The following is a 27,620-nucleotide window of genomic DNA, read 5'->3' as shown; positions in this document are numbered from 1 at the left end:
CCTTCGCTAAACTAAGGCCTACTGCTTAATGAACAAACTCCTAATACATAACTCCAATTTTGATATGTTAATACAAATTAAAAACATTAGTACATAATTAATTCAGCATTAATAACTTTCATTAGTCTTCGTATACATTGGTAGCCACTCCCCGTGGGCACATTTCAAACGTGTGCATTATTTCTACGTTAACACATTTTTTATGCAGCTTCATTACACAATATATTGTAAGCTTTTCATGTTAATATTAATTTTAAAAGACACACTCCAGCAATCCCTCCTCTGATGACTCTTGTCATCACACAAATCTTCCCTACTAATTTTACATACTAAAATTCCCTCATATCAATCTCTTCCCTTCTTGGTTTCCCCTTTGATCTTGCCCTGAATAATTTTTCCCTTTGTTTTTCTTCCCTCCTCCTATTATTTTTTGCCATCTTCAATTTTATTCTTTTACTAATTTTACATGCCACCCATGATCCAAATAAGCAATCTATAACAATCAATATCCCCTGTATTATTTTAGACAATATCCCATGCCAAATGTTACTAATCCAATTTCCCACTGAAGCAAATCCTTTCCCAACCTTTTTCCAAACACCTGGTTCTTTCAAATCCTTCAAGTCCGTACTGTCCCTAGTCAAGTTAGTAAGCATACTTCTAATCTCTTTACTATTATCTGGTATGTAAGCGCAACAATTACACCCATTGAGCAATCTACAAACTCTGCCATTTTTCACTAAAAGAATGTCTAAAGCAAGCCTGTTTTGAAGAGTCATAGCCCCCTCCGCAGCAAGTTCAGTATGCATCAGGAGTATAGCCCCTGAAAAGTTTGTCAGCATGTTATCCTCAATAGTAGACAACTTTTGAATCTTTATGGAGTTCATAATAACTCCCACTGAAGAAATTATCATCCCAAATATGTCTCCTACTACACCAGCAGCAGTCTCTTTCTTATGTCTAGTACGATGTAATTCAGACAATTTTGGTAACCTTTTCAAATCGTCAAGTTGATATATCTTTGGGAAAACTATCCCCAAATAACATGTCCCATACTATCCCTTTGGAAGACGGTAATAAGCATTAAGTCCACATATATAATAAATCCCGGGGATTGCTGGATCCTGTCCATTTAACATGAACGTCCATTTACTCTGAAACAAAAACACACGCTTACATTCACTCATTCCCACAAACACATTGTCATAGTATGATTTGGTCTTGGATATGCAAAGCTTTCCTACATGTAGTGCGTCTAAAGCTAACTTCCCTTGTTCTCTAATTGCACTATATCCGTCACTACTAGCAAAGGCCCGTTGCTGTAATCCTTTCTCTAGTTTACCCTTCAATGCCCTTCTTCTCTCTTCCGTGTGATCTAAAAAGCTTTTCTCTACAGGTGTAAGCAAACATGTCAAATTATTGTGGTGTGCATAAGATGTACTAATTGTTAATGTCGCCTGAAAGAATCCTTTAACTAACTTTATGCTATAGTACTTAGCTACCCCACTCACATCCTCTATGATAGGCACATTAGAAAACACAAGATCATGATTTGAGTAAAAATATTGAATCTCTTCCTGGTTATAGAATCTTGTTAGTAACAGACTACAACGTATCCCATATGTTAATGACAGTCTATGATAGGTATCCCCCTCTTGGACCGACACAGGAATCTGTGTACACACAAAACAATCTTTTGCATCCATTTTGTCAACATACTCACTCAGCAAGCGATAGAAAACATCAGTGGATAGTTCCCCTTTCGAGTTAGTTCCCTCATGCAAGTATCTTGTATCCAGCTCAAACCTCTCCCAGGCTGTTAGTGCAGTGGTAGTCTCAGGAATGGTAGCATTGTTAGTCCCACTTTTATCCATTAGTGTCATACTCACAACCACGACCCTAATGAATATTTATTACATGAACCTTTTTGGCAAAAGTATTTGGTTCAAGTAAACTTAAAGTGTTGGGATTCAAGCCCACGGCTCCAGAGAGACTGGAGCCTAAATCTAGCCAGTTTAGCCTGCTCAGCCACGCTACCTCACATCTACAAGCTCACAACTATAGTAACTTGGCCAAACACTGTGGACACCCGCTGTGGTGACCTCGCTATGCAGGGTAACGCAGCATTCACCTACAGTTGAGCGAGTTACAGTTGAAAAGCAAAGTATAATAACTGTCTGCATATAATATATGTCTTTCCTTATTTATTCTTCTTCCCCATTGTATGTTTGCTCTCTGCTTTAGAAACGCGAGCTGTCATCACTGCAAGGAAACGTATCACACAGCGTTCTACTGTTTACACTCACTGAACTTTCAGCATCACAGTGACCCCTCTCGTCGCCTCTATAGTTAGACTTCAAGACAGCTGGTTTGTTTACCGATACAATTCTTGTCACCTTAGGTTGTGGTTTTTTAAAATAAGAAGGCTCGGTCCCACTGTCTGGCTACCCTTATATATATACGTCACCACTTTACATAGTCTCACCTCTCGCTATGTGGATCGTAGGTGCAGAAGGCAGAGAGTGAGACACTGATGCAGACAAAATACGTTTGTGAGTTGAAAAATACTGGCAGTGGAGGGATTTGAACCCACGCCTCCAAAGAGAGTGGAGCCTTAATCCAGCGCCTTAGACCGCTCAGCCACACTACCCTGTGCAAACCTGCTTCTGTAAGCTTTCTGAAGTGAGATGTTCTGTTGTATAGGGGAGTTGGAGAATAAGGGTGTATAGCCTGTGAAGTGATCCTAGGAAAGTCAACGCCAACAGCAGCAGGCACGTGATACATTCAGTAGGTCAGGATTGGCCCCGGGCCATGGGAGGTGTCAGGGAGCGCCAGTCCTGAGAGTCTGTAGGAAGACATCCCTTACATTGGCGTCCTGCACGCGCTGCTTCTCTTTCTTTAAGGATAAGGAATCAAACTATGTCCCTCAACTTACCAACCCTCCGCCTCAGGAAAGATTTTGTGATTCATGAGCAGAACCCAGCTGGCGCTGTTTACAGTAATGCCTAAGCACAGTACTCAACTGAGCGGTGTTTCCAAACTGAGCCGTTGTACTGCCGAAAATACCATGGGATATGTCATTTAACTTTCACATAAAATAGGGTTAACCCAGCCCTACCACATACTAAAAACTAAAGACAGAACAATAAACTGACGAGGATGGGATTCGAACCCACGCGTGCAGAGCACAATGGATTAGCAGTCCATCGCCTTAACCACTCAGCCACCTCGTCTTCAAAACACCATGTTTCAGGAGTACAAAATATGGTAGCCAAAATGTGTTCTATTAGGTGATAGTTGTCTAAACATAATAAAGAGCACATATTTACAGATTGTTATGGTAACTTGTTGTCTTCAGCTTTGCTCTATACGACCTTGTTGTCCATCGCTACTTCAGCTTGAATTTATATGTTAAATGTAATGTAATCATGAAAATTACACTTTCCAAACGTGTTCTATCCATATGTGATGTACTATCACACTACCCTCAAATGAGCTAAGATTGCTTTAATTCAGTTGTACGTGGATTTAAAGTGCAATATCATACAAATATTGTACTGGTATGGCGCTTTCGAGTCTCTAGGTGTCAGTTATTGGTGGTGTGCTTACATGTCAACATTAGGCAGCAAATAGTACACAGTTAAGGAAAACTGCCTTCCCATTTAATGTGCATTGTTCTGCAAAAAGTTTTAAGTAGGAGAAAGTAAAACTTAGTTTATAAAACCACCTAAACTGGGAGTATTGCCGCTACAGCTATGACACTTCAGTTTAAAAACGTACGTGCATCAACAAGAAATATTTTTGCGCTAAATAAATTGCTGTCCGACTACTCACGTAATGCATAAAACTGAGGCAGTCGTAATTACAATACATTGAAGTAATATTTTGGTAGTTTTTGTTGACGATGACTCCGCAGCAAGCGATCAGATTACTTTTTATTAGTGAAGGCGCGTCAGAGCCTTGATAAGTAAACTTACAAGGAGACACGCCTAGGTCGATGAACCTTTTAGACCAGGTTCGGGGACTTCCCAGTACGAGATGTCTTTTAACATCGCAAATCAATAGATCAATATCTCAACAACAATCGCAATAACTAATCAGCATGCTAATCAATAACCTTTAATGAGAGTCAATAAAGTGAACACACCATGATCTTTCAGTCATGAATAACCACACCAATTTAGTTAAGTGTTAGGATATGTATTTCCCTACTGGTTACAATCTAAAGTCATTTCTGTTAATCTCATCAGCAATTCATCTCATTAGTAACTCTTCAGATTTGCAATTAGAAACGCAATTAATCAATGCATAGAGAATATTCACACAGTATTAACACATAATTATTAAGAAGCAACTTAGCAAAGTCTCAGTAGTGTATGGTTCAACAAAGCAAGAACTCAGTCATTTGTCTATTTGCGTCAGATTTTAGTGAACACCTTAAATAACCTCGTATTAGCATCAGCATGTTGGGCTTCATGCAAAACTATTTAGCAAACACAAATTTGGAAAACATCTAACTATGGCCTCTATCAAACAGCAGTTGGTACCTAGAAAGAAAAGGCAAACAGACAATTACAATTTTCATCAGATAGTTACCCATCCAACGGATCAGCAAACAGCGTCAGTCTTCGTTCTAGGGACATCAGTCGTTTGCATCATCAGCAAAGAAAGGACAGGGCAAAGTATCAGTATGGCATAGCTAAGGAACAAGAACTTCCCTCATATAGAGGAGAAGTAAGTATCAGGTAAGGAATAAGTAAAGGGTGGTTTAGAGTAACAGGGCGAACAAACGGCAAAGTCTCAAACGAAATGGCCTAAATGGCTCAGTAGAATGGCAAAGAATGGCTTGGAGTGGAATGTCCAATAAATGCCTGATTTCTCCTCGGGTCATGTGGTTAAATCAAAACTGTCTAATTTACTCCTAATTCCTCAATGGATAATCAATGGTGCATCGCCATCTCTGTCCAATAATCTTCACCAGAGTTTTACACAAACCACAGTTCTCATGTCGTTGATTGGCCCATGTTATTGACGTTTTCATCGGTTGGAATGTCAGGTAAGAAAAGTTACATTTTACGTTACAGTCAGTAGTTCCATTGTTTTCTCCTACTCCAGGCAGCCTTGCACCTGTTACAAATTACCCTGTTGCATTCAGCAAGAATGTCTCCTTGAGCAAGTAGGGTCCCATGAGAAAGAATTTACTACAGCTACACACATCTCTAGCTTCTGGGAAAGTACAGTTTAATGTCCTTCAGGAAAATAGCACATTGCACGTTAGAAAAAGACAGTTCAATATGAGACCAGGCAGCTAGGCACAGACCTTCGCTAAACTAAGGCCTACTGCTTAATGAACAAACTCCTAATACATAACTCCAATTTTGACATGTTAATACAAATTAAAAACATTAGTACATAATTAATTCAGCATTAATAACTTTCATTAGTCTTCGTATACATTGGTAGCCACTCCCCGTGGGCACATTTCAAACGTGTGCATTATTTCTACGTTAACACATTTTTTATGCAGCTTCATTACACAATATATTGTAAGCTTTTCATGTTAATATTAATTTTAAAAGACACACTCCAGCAATCCCTCCTCTGATGACTCTTGTCATCACACAAATCTTCCCTACTAATTTTACATACTAAAATTCCCTCATATCAATCTCTTCCCTTCTTGGTTTCCCCTTTGATCTTGCCCTGAATAATTTTTCCCTTTGTTTTTCTTCCCTCCTCCTATTATTTTTCGCCATCTTCAATTTTATTCTTTTACTAATTTTACATGCCACCCATGATCCAAATAAGCAATCTATAACAATCAATATCCCCTGTATTATTTTAGACAATATCCCATGCCAAATGTTACTAATCCAATTTCCCACTTAAGCAAATCCTTTCCCAACCTTTTTCCAAACACCTGGTTCTTTCAAATCCTTCAAGTCCGTACTATCCCTAGTCAAGTTAGTAAGCATACTTCTAATCTCATTACTATTATCTGGTATGTAAGCGCAACAATTACACCCATTGAGCAATCTACAAACTCTGCCATTTTTCACTAAAAGAATGTCTAAAGCAAGCCTGTTTTGAAGAGTATTAGCCCCCTCCGCAGCAAGTTCAGTATCCATCAGGAGTATAGCCCCTGATAAGTTTGTCAGCATGTTATCCTCAATAGTAGACAACTTTTGAATCTTTATGGAGTTCATAATAACTCCCACTGAAGAAATTATCGTCCCAAATATGTCTCCTACTACACCAGCAGCAGTCTCTTTCTTATGTCTAGTACGATGTAATTCAGACAATTTTGGTAACCTTTTCAAATCGTGAAGTTGATATATCTTTGGGAAAACTATCCCCAAATAACATGTCCCATACTATCCCTTTGGAAGACGGTATTAAGCATTAAGTCCACATATATAATAAATCCCGGGGATTGCTGGATCCTGTCCATTTAACATGAACGTCCATTTACTCTGAAACAAAAACACACGCTTACATTCACTCATTCCCACAAACACATTGTCATAGTATGATTTGGTCTTGGATATGCAAAGCTTTCCTACATGTAGTGCGTCTAAAGCTAACTTCCCTTGTTCTCTAATTGCACTATAACCGTCACTACTAGCAAAGGCCCGTTGCTGTAATCCTTTCTCTAGTTTACCCTTCAATGCCCTTCTTCTCTCTTCCGTGTGATCTAAACAGCTTTTCTCTACAGGTGTAAGCAAACATGTCAAATTATTGTGGTGTGCATAAGATGTACTAATTGTTAATGTCGCCTGAAAGAATCCTTTAACTAACTTTATGCTATAGTACTTAGCTACCCCACTCACATCCTCTATGATAAGCATATTAGAAAACACAAGATCATGATTTGAGTAAAAATATTGAATCTCTTCCTGGTTATAGAATCTTGTTAGTAACAGACTACAACATATCCCATATGTTAATGACAGTCTATGATAGGTAACCCCCTCTTGTACCGAAACAGGAATCTGTGTACACACAAAACAATCTTTTGCATCCATTGTGTCAACATACTCACTCAGCAAGCGATAGAAAACATCAGTGGATAGTTCCCCTTTCGAGTTAGTTCCCTCATGCAAGTATCTTGTATCCAGCTCAAACCTCTCCCAGGCTGTTAGTGCAGTGGTAGTCTCAGGAATTGTAGCATTGTTAGTCTCACTTTTATCCATTAGTGTCATACTCACAACCACGACCCTAATGAATATTTATTACATGAACCTTTTTTGCAAAAGTATTTGGTTCAAGTAAACTTAAAGTGTTGGGATTCAATCCCACAGCTCCAGAGAGACTGGAGCCTAAATCTAGCCAGTTTAGCCTGCTCAGCCACGCTACCTCACATCTACAAGCTCACAACTATAGTAACTTGGCCAAACACTGTGGACACCCGCTGTGGTGACCTCGCTATGCAGGGTAACGCAGCATTCACCGACAGTTGAGCGAGTTACAGGTGAAAAGCAAAGTATAATAACTGTCTGCATATAATATATGTCTTTCCTTATTTATTCTTCTTCCCCATTGTATGTTTGCTCTCTGCTTTAGAAACGCGAGCTGTCATCACTGCAAGGAAACGTATCACACAGCGTTCTACTGTTTACACTCACTGAACTTTCAGCATCACAGTGACCCCTCTCGTCGCTTCTATAGTTAGACTTCAAGACAGCTGGTTTGTTTACCGATACAATTCTTGTCTCCTTAGGTTGTGGTTTTTTAAAATAAGAAGGCTCGGTCCCACTGTCTGGCTACCCTTATATATATACGTCACCACTTTACATAGTCTCACCTCTCGCTATGTGGATCGTAGGTGCAGAAGACAGAGAGTGAGACACTGATGCAGACAAAATACGTTTGTGAGTTGAAAAATACTGGCAGCAGTGGGATTCGAACCCACGCCTCCAAAGAGACTGGAGCCTTAATCCAGCGCCTTAGACCACTCGGCCACACTACCCTGTGCAAACCTGTTTCTGTAAGCTTTCTGAAGTGAGATGTTCTGTTGTATAGGGGAGTTGGAGAATAAGGGTGTATAGCCTGTGAAGTGATCCTAGGAAAGTCAACGCCAACAGCAGCAGGTACGTGATACATTCAGTAGGTCAGGATTGGCCCCGGGCCATGGGAGGTGTCAGGGAGCGCCAGTCCTGAGAGTCCGTAGGAAGACAACCCTTACATTGGCGTCCCGCACGCGCTGCTTCTCTTTCTTTAAGGATAAGGAATCAAACTATCTACGTCCCTCAACTTACCAACCCTCCACCTCAGGAAAGATTTTGTGATTCATGAGCAGAACCCGGCTGGCGCTGTTTACAGTAATGCCTAAGCACAGTACTCAACTGAGCGGTGTTTCCAAACTGAGCCGTTGTACTGCCGGAAATACCATGGGATATGTAATTTAACTTTCACATTAAAAATGGGGTTAACCCAGCCCTACCACATACTAAAAACCAAAGATGGAGCAATAAACCGACGAGGATGGGATTCGAACCCACGCGTGCAGAGAACAATGGATTAGCAGTCCATCGCCTTAACCACTCGGCCACCTCGTCTTCAAAACACCATGTTTCAGGAGTACAAAATATGGTAGCCAAAATGTGTTCTATTAGGTGATAGTTGTCTAAACATAATAAAGAGCATATATTTACAGATTGTTATCGTAACTTGTTGTCTTCAGCTTTGCTCTATACGACCTTGTTGTCCATCCCTACTTCAGCTTGAATTTATATATTAAATGTAATGTAATCATGAAAATTACACTTTCCAAACGTGTTCTATCCATATGTGATGTACTATCACACTACCCTCAAATGAGCTAAGATTGCTTTAATTCAGTTGTACGTGGATTTTAAGTGCAATATCATTCAAATATTGTACTGGTATGGCGCTTTCGAGTCTCTAGGTGTCAGTTATTGGTGGTGTGCTTACATGTCAACATTAGGCAGCAAATAGTACACAATTAAGGAAAACTGCCTTCCCATTTATTGTGCATTGTTCTGCAAAAAGTTTTAAGTAGGAGAAAGTAAAACTTAGTTTATAAAACCACCTAAATTGGGAGTATTGCCGCTACAGCTATGACACTTCAGTTTAAAAACGTACGTGCATCAACAAGAAATATTTTTGCGCTAAATAAATTGCTGTCCGACTACTCACGTAATGCATAAAACTGAGGCAGTCGTAATTACAATACATTGAAGTAATATTTTGGTAGTTTTTGTTGACGATGACTCCGCAGCAAGCAATCAGATTACTTTTTATTAGTGAAGGCGCGTCAGAGCCTTGATAAGTAAACTTACAAGGAGACACGCATAGGTCGATGAACCTTTTAGACCAGGTTCGGGGACTTCCCAGTACGAGATGTCTTTTAGCATCGCAAATCAATAGATCAATATCTCAACAACAATCGCAATAACTAATCAGCATGCTAATCAATAACCTTTAATGAGAGTCAATAAAGTGAACACACCATGATCTTTCAGTCATGAATAACCACACCAATTTAGTTAAGTGTTAGGATATGTATTTCCCTACTGGTTACAATCTAAAGTCATTTCTGTTAATCTCATCAGCAATTCATCTCATTAGTAACTCTTCAGATTTGCAATTAGAAACGCAATTAATCAATGCATAGAGAATATTCACTCAGTATTAACACATAATTATTAAGAAGCAACTTAGCAAAGTCTCAGTAGTGCATGGTTCAACAAAGCAAGAACTCAGTCATTTTTCTATTTGCGTCAGATTTTAGTGAACACCTTAAATAACCTCGTATTAGCATCAGCATGTTGGGCTTCATGCAAAACTATTTAGCAAACACAAATTTGGAAAACATCTAACTATGGCCTCTATCAAAGAGCAGTTGGTACCTAGAAAGAAAAGGCAAACAGACAATTACAATTTTCATCAGATAGTTACCCATCCAACGGATCAGCAAACAGCGTCAGTCTTCGTTCTCGGGACATCAGTCGTTTGCATCATCAGCAAAGAAAGGACAGGGCAAAGTATCAGTATGGCATAGCTAAGGAACAAGAACTTCCCTCATATAGAGGAGAAGTAAGTATCAGGTAAGGAATAAGTAAAGGGTGGTTTAGAGTAACAGGGCGAACAAACGGCAAAGTCTCAAACGAAATGGCCTAAATGGCTCAGTAGAATGGCAAAGAATGGCTTGGAGTGGAATGTCCAATAAATGCCTGATTTCTCCTCGGGTCATGTGGTTAAATCAAAACTGTCTAATTTACTCCTAATTCCTCAATGGATAATCATTGGTGCATCGCCATCTCTGTCCAATAATCTTCACCAGAGTTTTACACAAACCACAGTTCTCATGTCGTTGATTGGCCCATGTTATTGACGTTTTCATCGGTTGGAATGTCAGGTAAGAAAAGTTACATTTTACGCTACAGTCAGTAGTTCCATTGTTTTCTCCTACTCCAGGCAGCCTTTCACCAGTTACAAATTACCCTGTTGCATTCAGCAAGAATGTCTCCTTGAGCAAGTAGGGTCCCATGAGAAAGAATTTACTACAGCTACACACATCTCTAGCTTCTGGGAAAGTACAGTTTCATGTCCTTCAGGAAAATAGCACATTGCACGTTAGAAAAAGACAGTTTAATATGAGACCAGGCAGCTAGGCACAGACCTTCGCTAAACTAAGGCCTACTGCTTAATGAACAAACTCCTAATACATAACTCCAATTTTGATATGTTAATACAAATTAAAAACATTAGTACATAATTAATTCAGCATTAATAACTTTCATTAGTCTTCGTATACATTGGTAGCCACTCCCTGTGTGCACATTTCAAACGTGTGCATTATTTCTACGTTAACACATTTTTTATGCAGCTTCATTACACAATATATTGTTAGCTTTTCATGTTAATATTAATTTTAAAAGACACACTCCAGCAATCCCTCCTCTGATGACTCTTGTCATCACACAAATCTTCCCTACTAATTTTACATACTAAAATTCCCTCATATCAATCTCTTCCCTTCTTGGTTTCCCCTTTGATCTTGCCCTGAATAATTTTTCCCTTTGTTTTTCTTCCCTCGTCCTATTATTTTTCACCATCTTCAATTTTATTCTTTTACTAATTTTACATGCCACCCATGATCCAAATAAGCAATCTATAACAATCAATATCCCCTGTATTATTTTAGACAATATCCCATGCCAAATGTTACTAATCCAATTTCCCACTGAAGCAAATCCTTTCCCAACCTTTTTCCAAACACCTGGTTCTTTCAAATCCTTCAAGTCCGTACTATCCCTAGTCCAGTTAGTAAGCATACTTCTAATCTCATTACTATTATCTGGTATGTAAGCGCAACAATTACACCCATTGAGCAATCTACAAACTCTGCCATTTTTCACTAAAAGAATGTCTAAAGCAAGCCTGTTTTGAAGAGTCATAGCCCCCTCCGCAGCAAGTTCAGTATCCATCAGGAGTATAGCCCCTGAAAAGTGTGTCAGCATGTTATCCTCAATAGTAGACAACTTTTGAATCTTTATGGAGTTCATAATAACTCCCACTGAAGAAATTATCGTCCCAAATATGTCTCCTACTACACCAGCTGCAGTCTCTTTCTTATGTCTTGTACGATGTAATTCAGACAATTTTGGTAACCTTTTCAAATCGTCAAGTTGATATATCTTTGGGAAAACTATCCCCAAATAACATGTCCCATACTATCCCTTTGGAAGACGGTAATAAGCATTAAGTCCACATATATAATAAATCCCGGGGATTGCTGGATCCTGTCCATTTAACATGAACGTCCATTTACTCTGAAACAAAAACACACGCTTACATTCACTCATTCCCACAAACACATTGTCATAGTATGATTTGGTCTTGGATATGCAAAGCTTTCCTACATGTAGTGCGTCTAAAGCTAACTTCCCTTGTTCTCTAATTGCACTATAACCGTCACTACTAGCAAAGGCCCGTTGCTGTAATCCTTTCTCTAGTTTACCCTTCAATGCCCTTCTTCTCTCTTCCGTGTGATCTAAAAAGCTTTTCTCTACAGGTGTAAGCAAACATGTCAAATTATTGTGGTGTGCATAAGATGTACTAATTGTTAATGTCGCCTGAAAGAATCCTTTAACTAACTTTATGCTATAGTACTTAGCTACCCCACTCACATCCTCTATGATAGGCACATTAGAAAACACAAGATCATGATTTGAGTAAAAATATTGAATCTCTTCCTGGTTATAGAATCTTGTTAGTAACAGACTACAACGTATCCCATATGTTAATGACAGTCTATGATAGGTAACCCCCTCTTGTACCGAAACAGGAATCTGTGTACACACAAAACAATCTTTTGCATCCATTGTGTCAACATACTCACTCAGCAAGCGATAGAAAACATCAGTGGATAGTTCCCCTTTCGAGTTAGTTCCCTCATGCAAGTATCTTGTATCCAGCTCAAACCTCTCCCAGGCTGTTAGTGCAGTGGTAGTCTCAGGAATTGTAGCATTGTTAGTCCCACTTTTATCCATTAGTGTCATACTCACAACCACGACCCTAATGAATATTTATTACATGAACCTTTTTTGCAAAAGTATTTGGTTCAAGTAAACTTAAAGTGTTGGGATTCAAGCCCACGGCTCCAGAGAGACTGGAGCCTAAATCTAGCCAGTTTAGCCTGCTCAGCCACGCTACCTCACATGTACAAGCTCACAACTATAGTAACTTGGCCAAACACTGTGGACACCCGCTGTGGTGACCTGGCTATGCAGGGTAACGCAGCATTCACCGACAGTTGAGCGAGTTACAGGTGAAAAGCAAAGAATAATAACTGTCTGCATATAATATATGTTTTTCCTTATTTATTCTTCTTCCCCATTGTATGTTTGCTCTCTGCTTTAGAAACGCGAGCTGTCATCACTGCAAGGAAACGTATCACACAGCGTTCTACTGTTTATACTCACTGAACTTTCAGCATCACAGTGACCCCTCTCGTCGCCTCTATAGTTAGACTTCAAGACAGCTGGTTTGTTTACCGATACAATTCTTGTCACCTTAGGTTGTGGTTTTTTAAAATAAGAAGGCTCGGTCCCACTGTCTGGCTACCCTTATATATATACGTCACCACTTTACATAGTCTCACCTCTCGCTATGTGGATCGTAGGTGCAGAAGGCAGAGAGTGAGACACTGATGCAGACAAAATACGTTGGTGAGTTGAAAAATACTGGCAGCGGTGGGATTCGAACCCACGCCTCCAAAGAGACTGGAGCCTTAATCCAGCGCCTTAGACCGCTCCGCCACACTACCCTGTGCAAACCTGTTTCTGTAAGCTTTCTGAAGTGAGATGTTCTGTTGTATAGCGGAGTTGGAGAATAAGGGTGTACAGCCTGTGAAGTGATCCTAGGAAAGTCAACGCCAGCAGCAGCAGGCACGTGATACATTCAGTAGGTCAGGATTGGCCCCGGGCCATGGGAGGTGTCAGGGAGCGCCAGTCCTGAGAGTCCGTAGGAAGACAACCCTTACACTGGCGTCCCACACGCGCTGCTTCTCTTTCTTTAAGGATAAGGAATCAAACTATCTACGTCCCTCAACTTACCAACCCTCCGCCTCAGGAAAGATTTTGTGATTCATGAGCAGAACCCGGCTGGCGCTGTTTACAGTAATGCCTAAGCACAGTACTCAACTGAGCGGTGTTTCCAAACTGAGCCGTTGTACTGCCGGAAATACCATGGGATATGTCATTTAACTTTCACATAAAATAGGGTTAACCCAGCCCTACCACATACTAAAATCTAAAGACGGAAAAATAAAACGACGAGGATGGGATTCGAACCCACGCGCGCAGAGCACAATGGATTAGCAGTCCATCGCCTTAACCACTCGGCCACCTCGTCTTCAAAACACCATGTTTCAGGAGTACAAAATATGGTAGCCAAAATGTGTTCTATTAGGTGATAGTTGTCTAAACATAATTAAGAGCATATATTGACAGATTGTTATGGTAACTTGTTGTCTTCAGCTTTGCTCTATGCGACCTTGTTGTCCATCCCTACTTCAGCTTGAATTTATATGTTAAACGTAATGTAGTCATGAAAATTACATTTTCCAAACGTGTTCTATCCATATGTGATGTACTATCACACTTCCCTCAAGTGAGCTAAGATTGCTTTAATTCATTTGTACGTGGATTTAAAGTGCAATATCATACAAATATTGTACTGGTATGGCGCTTTCGAGTCTCTAGGTGTCAGTTATTGGTGGTGTGCTTACATGTCAACATTAGGCTGCAAATAGTACACAATTAAGGAAAACTGCCTTCCCATTTAATGTGCATTGTTCTGCAAAAAGTTTTAAGTAGGAGAAAGTAAAACTTAGTTTATAAAACCACCTAAACTGGGAGTATTGCCGCTACAGCTATGACACTTCAGTTTAAAAACGTACGTGCATCAACAAGAAATATTTTTGCGCTAAATAAATTGCTGTCCGACTACTCACGTAATGCATAAAACTGAGGCAGTCGTAATTACAATACATTGAAGTAATATTTTGGTAGTTTTTGTTGACGATGACTCCGCAGCAAGCGATCAGATTACTTTTTATTAGTGAAGGCGCGTCAGAGCCTTGATATTAAACTTACAAGGAGACACGCCTTGTTACACCGCAGCGCTCGCTGCGGCCGCGGGCTCAGGTTGCCGCGGTGCGGCACGTTCATTTTGCCGCGGCCGACGCCCGGGCCGCGGTAGACGCCGAGGCAGACACCCAGGTCGCGGGGGTCGCCGCGGCTCCGGCGAGGGCCATAAAGGCTCCAGGGAGCCGGTCTGGGGGTCACGGCGCTCGCCGCTCCCCCTTTTTTAAGTTCTGCCTTAAAGGCAGACGCGGCAGAGCCTAAAACCCCGAGGGGGTTTCAGGCATGGCCGCACACAGCGCATTATGCGCTTAACATTTATTTCTCTTGCATGTATTCACCTGCCCACCACCACTTACCGATGTTCCTAGGACAAACCGAACCCTTACACTGGGGGTTCTTTATACTTGCCTTTTTTCTCTTCCCAGCATGCTTACCACTTCCTCTCTACCCAGCATGCATTGTCTAACACACATACCTAATTCATTACTGTTTTCTTTTCCCCAATCCAAGATGGCGGTGTTCTACTTCCTGTTTCCTGTTTCCTGTCCAGGGGTATTTAAGGGGATTCCAACTGCCTGTTCATTGCGTTGCAACACTCCTTGGTGATAGTCACGCTCCTATTTGATATCCTTCTGCGAATCCTGTCTGTTCCTGATTTGCTTTGTTTTCCTGCCTTCCTGAACTGCGGTCCTAATACCCTGGTGTCCTCCTTTCGTTTCAGGGAGTTCCTGTGGAGGTTTTTTACCCTACTGGGGTTTTTCCTCTGGGACTCCTTCTGGAGGGCACGGACTGTAGTGGTTCGCTCATACCAAACAGCACCGTGGCTACCGGAAGGGGTCGCCCCTACCTCGGCCAGAGCAGAACCCGTTGGAACAAGGACCGTTCCCCTACGCCTCTCCGCTGCGAGGGTAAGACCGTTGAGAACCGCGACAGATTGCAACGCCCACAATTCCTGTTGCAGTCCGGAACTATGGATAACCCAGTGGTAAACACGGAACCTACTAACCAGGACCTGCTGGCGACGATACAACAACAGGCTCAAGAACTCCAGCAATTACGTACTGAGAATACTGTTTATCGACAAACCTTTGCCTCCAGGACCACAGATGTCCCTGCAGTAGCCGCCTCTACACCTCGATTTTCCGGGGATCCCACCACATTAAAAGAATTCCTGGATGCCTTAACGGTGTACTTTGCCTTTCGCCCCTCGCAATTTGTACAAGATAAGACCAAGGTGGGGTATTTGATTAGTGCCTTATCAGGACCAGCCTTGGCCTGGGCCACACCTCTAGTAACCAGAAACGATCCCTGTCTATCTAATTATTCCACCTTTATCACTACTTTTAAACAGATGTTTGAACGCCCTGGACTCGAGGCGTCAGCAGAAGAGGCTCTTTGCGAAGTCCAACAAGGGAGTCAGGATGTATTACAATACATCACCCGTTTCAGACAATTAGCTGCAGAAACAACCTGGGTGGAACGTACCTTGGTGACACTCTTCCGTAGAGGTCTAAGAGAGGACATCAAAGATGAACTAGTACATTCTGCCAGGATAGAAAACCTCAAAGGGTTGATGGACCAAGCACTAACTATAGAGTATCGGTTAAATGAACGACGAATGGAGAAAAAGAAGAGTCGTTTGCCTTTTCACTCAGTACCATCTCGTCCCTTCGCCCATCGTTCCGAGGAAGCCCGCCCTGAATCCAAAGGGAATACCGAGGAAGAGCCCATGCAGATTGACACAGCTCGCGGACCTCTATCCGCCAGCGAAAGGGAACATAGACGAAGGAAGGGGCTTGCCTATATTGTGGTGCAGCTGGTCACCTAATTCGCGCCTGCCCCATTCGTCCAACCAAGCCCTTGGGAAACGCCAACTCCCGTCCCCAGTAAGAAGGGTGAGGACGGGATATCGTGATATACCTTCTATTTGCTCTTCCAGGGAGGAAGGAACTGCTCTTTTTCTCTTACCAGTTATCCTCCATTTAACTGATGGCCGCGAAGCAAGAACTTTGGCTTTATTGGATTGCGGAGCCAGTGGCCTATATTTAGATGAAACCTGGGCCAAAGAACAACAAATAACACAAATACCCAAAGAAATACCAGAACAGGTAGATACTGTTGATGGGTCACTCTTGGCCTCTGGACCGGTACAATACACCACCCCTACTTTCTGTTTACAGTTCGGTAAACATCAGGAAATTCTCTCGTTTGACTTAATCTCATCACCACACCATGTCATGATCCTGGGAATTCCATGGCTTACACGGCACAATCCTTACATCAACTGGGAAACAAAAACCATTTTGTTATCCTCCCATTTTTGTCAACACCATTGCTATCCGGCCGGGGATTATTGGTCCCCAAAAAGTCTCTCAACAGCACCTGCCCAGGTGGGAGGATCCATTAATGTTCTACAGGGAGTTCCCAGACAGTATCAGGACTATATCGATGTATTCCAGAAGCCAGAAAGACCTGAATTGCCACCCCACAGAGAATACGACTGTGCCATTTCTTTAGAGCCAGACACTGTAGTTCCTTTTGGGCGGATGTACTCCCTCACCGAACCAGAGAAACAAATTCTGAAGGAGTACCTAGATGAGAGTCTACAAAGTGAGTTAATAACTCCCTCCTCTTCACCCGCCGGGGCTCCTCTTTTCTTTGTACCAAAGAAAACCAAAGACCTGCGTCCCTGTATCGACTTCAGAGGGTTAAACAGGATCACTATCAAAGACCGGTATCCGCTACCCCTCATCAAAGACATCTTAGAAGCAGTCAGAGGAGCCAAGAGGTTCACTAAGCTGGATCTGCGAGGAGCCTATCATCTGCTAAGAGTCAGAGAAGGTGATGAGTGGAAGACCGCCTTTAGAACACCTTTTGGTCACTACGAATACAGAGTAATGCCCTTCGGACTCACTAATGCCCCGTCCATCTTTCAAAGATTCATGGATTCTATCTTTTCTGATCTTTTGCAACAAACAGTGGTAGTGTATCTTGACGATATCCTAATTTATTCGGTTCATCCAGAGGAACATTCCAAACACGTCCGCCAAGTCTTAGAAAGACTCCGACAACATCATTTGTTCTGTAAGCCTGAAAAATGCGAATTTGATCAGATAGAAGTGAAATATTTGGGATACTGTATAGACCAAACCGGAATTGCCATGGACTCAGACAAAGTACAGGCTATATTGAACTGGCCATCTCCTTCTTCCATCAAGGAGACTCAATGTTTTCTGGGACTAGCCAACTTCTACCGGCAGTTCATAGCAGACTTTGCCCAGAGAACCAGCTTCATTACTCAAACCCTCAAAAAGGAACACCTAAAGAAAGGTTTTTGTTGGACACCAGGCGCTGAGTCAGCTTTTCAGGACTTAAAGAAAGCCTTTAGTCAAGCCCCTATTCTTCGACACCCAGACACTAGCAAACAATTCATTGTTGTCACAGACGCCTCAGAAAGAGCCATTGGGGCTGCCTTGTTACAAAGACAAGACGATGATGACCTAGAACACCCTGTATTCTATCTATCCCACATTCTATCTGATTCTGAGCGAAACTATTCCGTGCTAGAATGCGAATTACTCGCCTTAAAGGTCGCGTGCACTGAATGGAGACACTTTTTGATGGGATCAAAGGAGCCCTTCGAAGCCCGGACCGATCATAGAAATCTACAGTGTTTAAGAAATTTCCAGTGCCAAAATAGCCGGCAAGCTCGATGGGCCTTCTTCTTCAGCCAGTATGATTTCTATATCACCTACATCCCTGGTTCTCAGAACATCCTGGCGGATGCCCTGTCCCGACGTTATCCTGGGTGCGGTGATTCCGCGGTTCAAAACTTATTCGACAACAATAAAATCATAGGGGTAGCACAGACCTTTTTAGATCAAGTTAAGTCTGAATATGCCCGTCTACACGAAACAGAACTAAAGAGGTTACGTCCACAGCTGCACATAGATCATGACTACTATTATCATGATAAGGCCCTGTTTTTACCCACTAAAACAGTGCAAATCGAAGCCTTACACATGTGCCATGATTCTCCTATTGCGGGTCATCGAGGAGTGAAAGCGACTCAAGATCTTTTGCTTCGCTCTTTCTGGTGGCCAACTCTCAAGGCTGACACTGAGGCATATGTGTTATCCTGTCCTACATGTGCTCAAGCCAAGACACCCCGAACCAGACCTGTGGGCTTACTCCGCCCATTACCTGTTCCCCCAGGCCCATGGCTTACCATATCCACCGATTTTATGTGCGCCTTACCTTCCTCAATGGGAAACCACGTCATAATGGTAACTGTGGACTCCTTCACCAAGATGGCCCACTTCACGGCCTTGAGAAAGTTACCCACGGCAAAGGAGTTAAGTCAGGTCTTTACTCAAGAAATGTTCAGGCTACATGGGCTACCCCAAGTTATTATATCAGACAGAGGTCCCCAATATATCTCCCGTTTCTGGAACCAATTTTGCAAGATCTTGGGGATCCAGGTGGCCTTGTCATCCGGGTTCCACCCTCAAACCAATGGACAAACAGAACGACTCAATCAGGGTCTCGAGCAGTACTTACGTAGCTTCTGTAACGCTACACAAAGTAATTGGGCTCCCTACTTACCGCTTGCCGAATTCTCCTATAATAACTCTCTACACAGTGCCTCTAAAGTCTCTCCTTTCTATGGCTCCTATGGTTTCCATCCCAGGGCCTTCCCAACTCCCCTGAGAGACAACTCCAACCTTCCCGCCATCTCCTCTTTCGTTCGACAGCTACGGGGTATACAGCGAATTATCCATTCTAACCTTGTGTCCACCAAGTCCCGCATGAAGACAATAGCAGATAGGAGACGCTGTGCGGCTCCTCTATATCAAGTCCATGATAAGGTCTGGCTCTCCTCTAGATTCCTACCTCTCCGACTCACCCAAAACAAATTCAAGCCCCGCTTTTATGGTCCCTTTCTCATTCTCAAGAAGATCAACCCAGTGTCCATGCGTCTTCGCCTACCTCGGACATGGAAGATCCACCCAGTATTCCATGTCTCGCAACTGAAACCTTACCGTCCTGATCTCTTTCATAGGCAGTTGCCCTGTCCCCCTCCTTTGTTGGTTGACAATGTGCCTGAATACGAAGTGCAGGAGGTCTGTGACTCTCGATTTTTCCATGGGCGCCTCCAATACCTTATTCATTGGAAGGGGTACCCTTTGAGTGAGTGTTCCTGGGAGGATGCCTCTTCAGTCCATGCTCCTCTTTTAATCCGCCGCTTTTTTCGGCTCTTCCCTCACAAACCCGGGGCCTCGGGGAGGGGGCATACTGTTACACCGCAGCGCTCGCTGCGGCCGCGGGCTCAGGTTGCCGCGGCGCGGCACGTTAATTTTGCCGCGGCCGACGCCCGGGCCGCGGTAGACGCCGAGGCAGACACCCAGGTCGCGGGGGTCGCCGCGGCTCCGGCGAGGGCCATAAAGGCTCCAGGGAGCCGGTCTGGGGGTCACGGCGCTCGCCGCTCCCCCTTTTTTAAGTTCTGCCTTAAAGGCAGACGCGGCAGAGCCTGAAACCCCGAGGGGGTTTCAGGCATGGCCGCACACAGCGCATTATGCGCTTAACATTTATTTCTCTTGCATGTATTCACCTGCCCACCACCACTTACCGATGTTCCTAGGACAAACCGAACCCTTACACTGGGGGTTCTTTATACTTGCCTTTTTTCTCTTTCCAGCATGCTTACCACTTCCTCTCTACCCAGCATGCATTGTCTAACACACATACCTAATTCATTATTGTTTTCTTTTCCCCAATCCAAGATGGCGGTGTTCTACTTCCTGTTTCCTGTTTCCTGTCCAGGGGTATTTAAGGGGATTCCAACTGCCTGTTCATTGCGTTGCAACACTCCTTGGTGATAGTCACGCTCCTATTTGATATCCTTCTGCGAATCCTGTCTGTTCCTGATTTGCTTTGTTTTCCTGCCTTCCTGAACTGCGGTCCTAATACCCTGGTGTCCTCCTTTCGTTTCAGGGAGTTCCTGTGGAGGTTTTTTACCCTACTGGGGTTTTTCCTCTGGGACTCCTTCTGGAGGGCACGGACTGTAGTGGTTCGCTCATACCAAACAGCACCGTGGCTACCGGAAGGGGTCGCCCCTACCTCGGCCAGAGCAGAACCCGTTGGAACAAGGACCGTTCCCCTACGCCTCTCCGCTGCGAGGGTAAGACCGTTGAGAACCGCGACACGCCTAGGTCGATGAACCTTTTAGACCAGGTTCGGGGACTTCCCAGTACGAGATGCCTTTTGGCATCACAAATCAATAGATCAATATCTCAACAACAATCGCAATAACTAATCAGCATGCTAATCAATAACCTTTAATGAGAGTCAATAAAGTGAACACACCATGATCTTTCAGTCATGAATAACCACACCAATTTAGTTAAGTGTTAGGATATTTATTTCCCTACTGGTTACAATCTAAAGTCATTTCTGTTCATCTCATCAGCAATTCATCTCATTAGTAACTCTTCAGATTTGCAATTAGAAACGCAATTAATCAATGCATAGAGAATATTCACTCAGTATTAACACATAATTATTAAGAAGCAACTTAGCAAAGTCTCAGTAGTGCATGGTTCAACAAAGCAAGAACTCAGTCATTTGTCTATTTGCGTCAGATTTTAGTGAACACCTTAAATAACCTCGTATTAGCATCAGCATGTTGGGCTTCATGCAAAACAATTTAGCAAACACAAATTTGAAAAACATCTAACTATGGCCTCTATCAAAGAGCACTTGGTACCTAGAAAGAAAAGGCAAACAGACAATTACAATTTTCATCAGATAGTTACCCATCCAACGGATCAGCAAACAGCGTCAGTCTTCGTCCTCGGGACATCAGTCGTTTGCATCATCAGCAAAGAAAGGACAGGGCAAAGTATCAGTATGGCATAGCTAAGGAACAAGAACTTCCCTCATATAGAGGAGAAGTAAGTATCAGGTAAGGAATAAGTAAAGGGTGGTTTAGAGTAACAGGGCGAACAAACGGCAAAGTCTCAAACGAAATGGCCTAAATGGCTCAGTAGAATGGCAAAGAATGGCTTGGAGTGGAATGTCCAATAAATGCCTGATTTCTCCTCGGGTCATGTGGTTAAATCAAAACTGTCTAATTTACTCCTAATTCCTCAATGGATAATCATTGGTGCATCGCCATCTCTGTCCAATAATCTTCACCAGAGTTTTACACAAACCACAGTTCTCATGTCGTTGATTGGCCCATGTTATTGACGTTTTCATCGGTTGGAATGTCAGGTGAGAAAAGTTACATTTTACTCTACAGTCAGTAGTTCCATTGTTTTCTCCTACTCCAGGCAGCCTTGCACCTGTTACAAATTACACTGTTGCATTCAGCAAGAATGTCTCCTTGAGCAAGTAGGGTCCCATGAGAAAGAATTTACTACAGCTACACACATCTCTAGCTTCTGGGAAAGTACAGTTTCATGTCCTTCAGGAAAATAGCACATTGCACATTAGAAAAAGACAGTTTAATATGAGACCAGGCAGCTAGGCACAGACCTTCGCTAAACTAAGACCTACTGCTTAATTAACAAACTCCTAATACATAACTCCAATTTTGATATGTTAATACAAATTAAAAACATTAGTACATAATTAATTCAGCATTAATAACTTTCATTAGTCTTCGTATACATTGGTAGCCACTCCCCGTGAGCACATTTCAAACGTGTGCATTATTTCTACGTTAACACATTTTTTATGCAGCTTCATTACACAATATATTATAAGCTTTTCATGTTAATATTAATTTTAAAAGACACACTCCAGCAATCCCTCCTCTGATGACTCTTGTCATCACACAAATCTTCCCTACTAATTTTACATACTAAAATTCCCTCATATCAATCTCTTCCCTTCTTGGTTTCCCCTTTGATCTTGCCCTGAATAATTTTTCCCTTTGTTTTTCTTCCCTCCTCCTATTATTTTTCGCCATCTTCAATTTTATTCTTTTACTAATTTTACATGCCACCCATGATCCAAATAAACAATCTATAACAATCAATATCCCCTGTATTATTTTAGACAATATTCCATGCCAAATGTTACTAATCCAATTTCCCACTGAAGCAAATCCTTTCCCAACCTTTTTCCAAAGACCTGGTTCTTTCAAATCCTTCAAGTCCGTACTATCCCTAGTCAAGTTAGTAAGCATACTTCTAATCTCATTACTATTATCTGGTATGTAAGCGCAACAATTACACCCATTGAGCAATCTACAAACTCTGCCATTTTTCACTAAAAGAATGTCTAAAGCAAGCCTGTTTTGAAGAGTCATAGCCCCCTCCGCAGCAAGTTCAGTATCCATCAGGAGTATAGCCCCTGAAAAGTTTGTCAGCATGTTATCCTCAATAGTAGACAACTTTTGAATCTTTATGGAGTTCATAATAACTCCCACTGAAGAAATTATCGTCCCAAATATGTCTCCTACTACACCAGCAGCAGTCTCTTTCTTATGTCTAGTACGATGTAATTCAGACAATTTTGGTAAGCTTTTCAAATCGTCAAGTTGATATATCTTTGGGAAAACTATCCCCAAATAACATGTCCCATACTATCCCTTTGGAAGACGGTAATAAGCATTAAGTCCACATATATAATAAATCCCGGGGATTGCTGGATCCTGTCCATTTAACATGAACGTCCATTTACTCTGAAACAAAAACACACGCTTACATTCCCTCATTCCCACAAACACATTGTCATAGTATGATTTGGTCTTGGATATGCAAAGCTTTCCTACATGTAGTGCGTCTAAAGCTAACTTCCCTTGTTCTCTAATTGCACTATAACCGTCACTACTAGCAAAGGCCCGTTGCTGTAATCCTTTCTCTAGTTTACCCTTCAATGCCCTTCTTCTCTCTTCCGTGTGATCTAAAAAGCTTTTCTCTACAGGTGTAAGCAAACATGTCAAATTATTGTGGTGTGCATAAGATGTACTAATTGTTAATGTCGCCTGAAAGAATCCTTTAACTAACTTTATGCTATAGTACTTAGCTACCCCACTCACATCCTCTATGATAGGCACATTAGAAAACACAAGATCATGATTTGAGTAAAAATATTGAATCTCTTCCTGGTTTTAGAATCTTGTTAGTAACAGACTACAACGTATCTCATATGTTAATGACAGTCTATGATAGGTAACCCCCTCTTGTACCGAAACAGGAATCTGTGTACACACAAAACAATCTTTTGCATCCATTGTGTCAACATACTCACTCAGCAAGCGATAGAAAACATCAGTGGATAGTTCCCCTTTCGAGTTAGTTCCCTCATGCAAGTATCTTGTATCCAGTTCAAACCTCTCCCAGGCTGTTAGTGCAGTGGTAGTCTCAGGAATGGTAGCATTGTTAGTCCCACTTTTATCCATTAGTGTCATACTCACAACCACGACCCTAATGAATATTTATTACATGAACCTTTTTTGCAAAAGTATTTGGTTCAAGTAAACTTAAAGTGTTGGGATTCAAGCCCACGGCTCCAGAGAGACTGGAGCCTAAATCTAGCCAGTTTAGCCTGCTCAGCCACGCTACCTCACATCTACAAGCTCACAACTATAGTAACTTGGCCAAACACTGTGGACACCCGCTGTAGTGACCTGGCTATGCAGGGTAACGCAGCATTCACCGACAGTTGAGCGAGTTACAGGTGAAAAGCAAAGTATAATAACAGTCTGTATATAATATATGTCTTTCCTTATTTATTCTTCTTCCCCATTGTATGTTTGCTCTCTGCTTTAGAAACGCGAGCTGTCATCACTGCAAGGAAACGTATCACACAGCGTTCTACTGTTTACACTCACTGAACTTTCAGCATCACAGTGACCCCTCTCGTCGCCTCTATAGTTAGACTTCAAGACAGCTGGTTTGTTTACCGATACAATTCTTGTCACCTTAGGTTGTGGTTTTTTAAAATAAGAAGGCTCGGTCCCACTGTCTGGCTACCCTTATATATATACGTCACCACTTTACATAGTCTCACCTCTCGCTATGTGGATCGTAGGTGCAGAAGACAGAGAGTGAGACACTGATGCAGACAAAATACGTTTGTGAGTTGAAAAATACTTGCAGCGGTGGGATTCGAACCCACGCCTCCAAAGAGACTGGAGCCTTAATCCAGCGCCTTAGACCGCTCGGCCACTCTACCCTGTGCAAACATGTTTCTGTAAGCTTTCTGAAGTGAGATGTTCTGTTGTATAGGGGAGTTGGAGAATAAGGGTGTATAGCCTGTGAAGTGATCCTAGGAAAGTCAACGCCAACAGCAGCAGGCACGTGATACATTCAGTAGGTCAGGATTGGCCCCGGGCCATGGGAGGTGTCAGGGAGCGCCAGTCCTGAGAGTCCGTAGGAAGACAACCCTTACATTGGCGTCCCACACACGCTGCTTCTCTTTCTTTAAGGATAAGGAATCAAACTATCTACGTCCCTCAACTTACCAACCCTCCGCCTCAGGAAAGATTTCGTGATTCATGAGCAGAACCCGGCTGGCGCTGTTTACAGTAATGCCTAAGCACAGTACTCAACTGAGCAGTGTTTCCAAACTGAGCCGTTGTACTGCCGGAAATACCATGGGATATGTCATTTAACTTTTACATAAAATAGGGTTAACCCAGCCCTACCACATACTAAAAACTAAAGCTGGAACAATAAACCGACGAGGATGGGATTTGAACCCACGCGTGCAGAGCACAATGGATTAGCACTCCATCGCCTTAACCACTCGGCCAACTCGTCTTCAAAACACCATGTTTCAGGAGTACAAAATATGGTAGCCAAAATGTGTTCTATTAGGTGATAGTTGTCTAAACATAATAAAGAGCATATATTTACAGATTGTTATGGTAACTTGTTGTCTTCAGCTTTGCTCTATACGACCTTGTTGTCCATCCCTACTTCAGCTTGAATTTATATGTTAAACGTAATGTAATCATGAAAATTACATTTTCCAAACGTGTTCTATCCATATGTGATGTACTATCACACTACCCTCAAGTGAGCTAAGATTGCTTTAATTCAGTTGTACGTGGATTTAAAGTGCAATATCATACAAATATTGTACTGGTATGGCGCTTTCGAGTCTCTAGGTGTCAGTTATTGGTGGTGTGCTTACATGTCAACATTAGGCTGCAAATAGTACACAATTAAGGAAAACTGCCTTCCCATTTAATGTGCATTGTTCTGCAAAAAGTTTTAAGTAGGAGAAAGTAAAACTTAGTTTATAAAACCACCTAAACTGGGAGTATTGCCGCTACAGCTATGACACTTCAGTTTAAAAACGTACGTGCATCAACAAGAAATATTTTTGCGCTAAATAAATTGCTGTCCGACTACTCATGTAATGCATAAAACTGAGGCAGTCGTAATTACAATACATTGAAGTAATATTTTGGTAGTTTTTGTTGACGATGACTCCGCAGCAAGCGATCAGATTAATTTTTATTAGTGAAGGCACGTCAGAGCCTTGATAATAAACTTACAAGGAGACACGCCTAGGTCGATGAACCTTTTAGACCAGGTTCGGGGACTTCCCAGTACGAGATTCCTTTTGGCATCACAAATCAATAGATCAATATCTCAACAACAATCGCAATAACTAATCAGCATGCTAATCAATAACCTTTAATGAGAGTCAATAAAGTGAACACACCATGATCTTTCAGTCATGAATAACCACACCAATTTAGTTAAGTGTTAGGATATTTATTTCCCTACTGGTTACAATCTAAAGTCATTTCTGTTCATCTCATCAGCAATTCATCTCATTAGTAACTCTTCAGATTTGCAATTAGAAACGCAATTAATCAATGCATAGAGAATATTCACTCAGTATTAACACATAATTATTAAGAAGCAACTTAGCAATGTCTCAGTAGTGCATGGTTCAACAAAGCAAGAACTCAGTCATTTGTCTATTTGCGTCAGATTTTAGTGAACACCTTAAATAACCTCGTATTAGCATCAGCATGTTGGGCTTCATGCAAAACAATTTAGCAAACACAAATTTGGAAAACATCTAACTATGGCCTCTATCAAAGAGCAGTTGGTACCTAGAAAGAAAAGGCAAACAGACAATTACAATTTTCATCAGATAGTTACCCATCCAACGGATCAGCAAACAGCGTCAGTCTTCGTCCTCGGGACATCAGTCGTTTGCATCATCAGCAAAGAAAGGACAGGGCAAAGTATCAGTATGGCATAGCTAAGGAACAAGAACTTCCCTCATATAGAGGAGAAGTAAGTATCAGGTAAGGAATAAGTAAAGGGTGGTTTAGAGTAACAGGGCGAACAAACGGCAAAGTCTCAAACGAAATGGCCTAAATGGCTCAGTAGAATGGCAAAGAATGGCTTGGAGTGGAATGTCCAATAAATGCCTGATTTCTCCTCGGGTCATGTGGTTAAATCAAAACTGTCTAATTTACTCCTAATTCCTCAATGGATAATCATTGGTGCATCGCCATCTCTGTCCAATAATCTTCACCAGAGTTTTACACAAACCACAGTTCTCATGTCGTTGATTGGCCCATGTTATTGAAGTTTTCATCGGTTGGAATGTCAGGTGAGAAAAGTTACACTTTACTCTACAGTCAGTAGTTCCATTGTTTTCTCCTACTCCAGGCAGCCTTGCACCTGTTACAAATTACACTGTTGCATTCAGCAAGAATGTCTCCTTGAGCAAGTAGGGTCCCATGAGAAAGAATTTACTACAGCTACACACATCTCTAGCTTCTGGGAAAGTACAGTTTCATGTCCTTCAGGAAAATAGCACATTGCACGTTAGAAAAAGACAGTTTAATATGAGACCAGGCAGCTAGGCACAGACCTTCGCTAAACTAAGACCTACTGCTTAATTAACAAACTCCTAATACATAACTCCAATTTTGATATGTTAATACAAATTAAAAACATTAGTACATAATTAATGCAGCATTAATAACTTTCATTAGTCTTCGTATACATTGGTAGC

At 41.9% G+C, this 27,620-nt stretch overlaps 7 non-coding genes across 7 annotated transcripts; all 7 read right to left on the bottom strand.

Annotated features, from left to right (window-relative positions):
* Window positions 1-3,151: 3,151 nt before the first annotated feature.
* Window positions 3,152-3,233, bottom strand: TRNAS-GCU (transfer RNA serine (anticodon GCU)). The gene has a single exon. It is a non-coding gene; the product is annotated as a tRNA-Ser (tRNA).
* A 4,654-nt stretch (window positions 3,234-7,887) lies between these two features.
* Window positions 7,888-7,969, bottom strand: TRNAL-AAG (transfer RNA leucine (anticodon AAG)). The gene has a single exon. It is a non-coding gene; the product is annotated as a tRNA-Leu (tRNA).
* Window positions 7,970-8,476: 507 nt separating this feature from the next.
* On the bottom strand, window positions 8,477-8,558 carry TRNAS-GCU (transfer RNA serine (anticodon GCU)). The gene has a single exon. It is a non-coding gene; the product is annotated as a tRNA-Ser (tRNA).
* A 4,654-nt stretch (window positions 8,559-13,212) lies between these two features.
* Window positions 13,213-13,294, bottom strand: TRNAL-AAG (transfer RNA leucine (anticodon AAG)). The gene has a single exon. It is a non-coding gene; the product is annotated as a tRNA-Leu (tRNA).
* Window positions 13,295-13,799: 505 nt separating this feature from the next.
* TRNAS-GCU (transfer RNA serine (anticodon GCU)) lies at window positions 13,800-13,881 on the bottom strand. Its single transcript has one exon. It is a non-coding gene; the product is annotated as a tRNA-Ser (tRNA).
* A 10,840-nt stretch (window positions 13,882-24,721) lies between these two features.
* On the bottom strand, window positions 24,722-24,803 carry TRNAL-AAG (transfer RNA leucine (anticodon AAG)). Its single transcript has one exon. It is a non-coding gene; the product is annotated as a tRNA-Leu (tRNA).
* A 505-nt stretch (window positions 24,804-25,308) lies between these two features.
* TRNAS-GCU (transfer RNA serine (anticodon GCU)) lies at window positions 25,309-25,390 on the bottom strand. Its single transcript has one exon. It is a non-coding gene; the product is annotated as a tRNA-Ser (tRNA).
* Between the last annotated feature and the right edge of the window lie 2,230 nt (window positions 25,391-27,620).

Source organism: Pleurodeles waltl, chromosome 12 (genome assembly GCF_031143425.1).
Source record: "Pleurodeles waltl isolate 20211129_DDA chromosome 12, aPleWal1.hap1.20221129, whole genome shotgun sequence".
Lineage (NCBI taxonomy): Eukaryota > Metazoa > Chordata > Amphibia > Caudata > Salamandridae > Pleurodeles > Pleurodeles waltl.
This window is presented reverse-complemented; position numbering and strand designations above follow the sequence as displayed.